At 49.9% G+C, this 2,941-nt stretch overlaps 1 non-coding gene across 1 annotated transcript; it reads left to right on the top strand.

The window, feature by feature from the left end:
* The first annotated feature begins 2,746 nt into the window (after positions 1-2,746).
* On the top strand, positions 2,747-2,941 carry LOC127056091 (U2 spliceosomal RNA). The gene has a single exon (XR_007775734.1). It is a non-coding gene; the product is annotated as a U2 spliceosomal RNA (small nuclear RNA).

The following is a 2,941-nucleotide window of genomic DNA, read 5'->3' as shown; positions in this document are numbered from 1 at the left end:
GCAGCACTGATGGACCTGCCGCTGCCTGCCAGCGCGAGAGCTCGTAAGGCGCTAATCCGGATAGTGGTGGCTAGGTGGGAGGGGAGGGCTGATGAGCCAGCAGAGTAGCACAGTGGAATCATACTGGGCCCATAACCTAGAGGTTGATGGATTGAAGCCATCCTCTGCTATGTGTGCACTTGTTTCTTTTCCTTCTGGGCCTTCAAGCGAGGCAGTGACCAGCAGAGCACCAAGAGCCTGGGCCAATGAGGCAAGAGGTGCCTGAGGTGAGGCCAGGGAGCTCCCTGGCACCTCTGGCTGCTTGGGCTGAAGGCAAGAGGCAGGCCTGGGCATGGCGAGGGCCTCCTGTCCTGCAATGAGGCCGCACTGGTCCCCTTTTCCCACCCACACCGGCAGGCGGCTGCTGTGGGAGAACACGAGGGAGGCTCTCGGGATGCCAGGCAGTGCTGTGTGTGTGGCTGTCAGGGGAAAGAGCCGAGGCTCCCGACTCGACCTGCCATTGACTAACGTGGCTCTGCGCGCCGTCAGCCGGGGCGGCCCAGGCTGCGGATGTGACGCAGGCTTGGGCAGCATGGCCGTGCTTTCCTGATGAGGCATGAGGCACAGCGTACAGGGAAGTGAGAGGGAGGTGTCTTTGAGCCAGCGTATCTCGTCCGCTTCTCCCTTGCCGCTTGGACAGAGGAGGCAGGAAGGGAGCGAAACGTTCCCGGTTGAAGGTTTTGCGCTTGACCTTGAGGATTAAGCCTGAGCCTCCAGCAGAGCTGCCAGGACATGGGTTTCTGAATGGCAAAAAGCATGCTCTTCAGACCACCAGCTGAAAGCACTGAGGCCAAGAGGTAGCAAAACAGGACCTTTGAGGCTCCCAGCAGCTTTCAGGGAAGCAAGGAAGTAGCACAGCCTTTCCACCATCCCTGGGTGGGCTTGAGGGACTAGATGATCACATTGGTCCCTTCTGACCCTAGAATCTATGAGTCTATTCTTTCAGTTAACAGTCAAACACGCTGACCCATTGCACCACAGAGACAGGTACAGGCCAGGCTGTATTGAGCACAATCAGCTCAGGGTACGGTCTAGCACATACATGCAGCGCTTAGATAAGAAACAGCAAGGAACTCGACTGGTATGGAGTGAAAGTTCTGTGGGAAGGAACCAAAAAGAGCATTGAGGCTGTGGTGTAGCGCTTGCATACACTTTCTTTGGCCTGTTTTCCTCTAAGAGTTAGCAGGGTGAATTTCTTAGTCACAGCTCAGTGGGTGGGTTTATGCAAATTCTAGACTCTGAGACTTGGAGCTGGGGTGCACAACTTTCAGGGTGCATGCACCACCTCAGCAACTAACCTTTGCTACCTCACTGCAGAATACCCCACACACAGCAGCCTTTTACAGATCAGGACCAAATCGTACCAGGACACAGGTGTAGTCACTTAAACCTAGGGCCCACAACTTCAGCACTAACAACAATTCAAAGACATTCAAACTTGCCTCGGTCTTTACACACCAGGGACAGCAGGAAGGAACTCAGCCAAGGCGAGACACCCCACAACACACACAAATAAACATCCATTCCTACCAGGTGTGGGCGTTTGCTCTGATTTTTAGCCTGCTAACACAGCAGTGGGAAACTGTCCTCTGGCTTTCCTCCTGGCTCCCTTTGCCATGTGCCTGGGCGTCAACGGGACTGTTTCAAGAGAGCAATTCTGCCTGCCATCCCTGAGAAAAGACTCCTTTGAGACCTGGTGCCCAGCCAGGGACTCCAATTTCCATACCCATGGTGCATTGCGTGCAGTGGAACGAGTCACTGGTCAAGGTACTGATTTTGCTTCCAGTGTCCCCTGTTCCAATGATCACACTCAGGATTTAAATTAGTTCAATTAAATTTTCTCTAAAAGCGAGAGGCTTAGTGAGCAGTCAGTGTAGTCACTCTGCCTGTAGCATACCGTGCGTTTTCCCTGGCAGTGACTCTGCAGCAGTTTGGGGGTTTGTTTCAGATTTTATAAAATTTTTGTTTCCTCTTTTTTCTTCCTTTTTTTTTCAAAGTTGAAGGGTTTCTTGGAAAGTGATATTTGTGAGTTTTTACCCAGTTTTGTGAGGTTGTTATCTCACATTGTGAAAAGAAAGCAGAATTCTGGTTGGACTTTTGCTATTTCTGTTCTGGGAGTCAGTGGCTGTGATACAATCCTTATTGATGATAGCAGGGGAAGATCTCTCTCTTCTACAGTGATGCTGCAATTTTTTGTTGGGCCCTTTCTCCTCCCCACTCTCTTTTCCAACTAGGCAGGCAGGCTTGGTGGCCTGTGGAGGTGGGTCAAGCCAGGGTTTCTTTTGGCAGACACCTGGTTGAGAACTGATGCTGTATGGTATCTCTCCTTAGTCATTTCTTGTCTAAAGTGACCAGCCCTAATGTCTGTAGTCTTGTCTCATACTTTGGAAGCCTGCTATTTACCCCTTTTTGTTGCAAAAACAGACTATTCCTATTCTTTCTTTCCTATCTGCTAACCAGTTTCTGATCCATGAGAGGGCTCGAGCTGTCTGGAGTAGCTCGTGACTGTGAGTGGCAACCTCAGGGCAGACTGTTAAGAAGCAGGGCACAACCCCCGAATCAGTTGTGTGCTCTAGACTTAGAGTTCACCAAGTGTCAGATTCAGGATGATGTGTCTTTTATGACTTTTTAAACCAAACTTGCTATTTTTGCATAATTTAAGCTTTCTATGCAGAGGACTAGAAATGTTTTTATTAACCTGTATATTAGATCATTTTAACCTTGGCTGGAATCAAAATGTTAAATCTGTTCTTATCACTTTAATAACAGGTACTTCCTCTATCTCAGGACTATCTATTAAACTGATCTCTGGAATAGGGACATGGAGTAGCAGCTTCCTCCATCCAATGCACACATCGCCCTGTTATTGTGACACTGAACCTCTAGGAACGTTGGACCTCCC

Source organism: Gopherus flavomarginatus, chromosome 7 (genome assembly GCF_025201925.1).
Source record: "Gopherus flavomarginatus isolate rGopFla2 chromosome 7, rGopFla2.mat.asm, whole genome shotgun sequence".
In the NCBI taxonomy this organism is placed as follows: Eukaryota; Metazoa; Chordata; order Testudines; family Testudinidae; genus Gopherus; species Gopherus flavomarginatus.
Note: the sequence above shows the minus strand (reverse complement) of the source record. Positions and strands in the feature narration are given on the sequence as shown.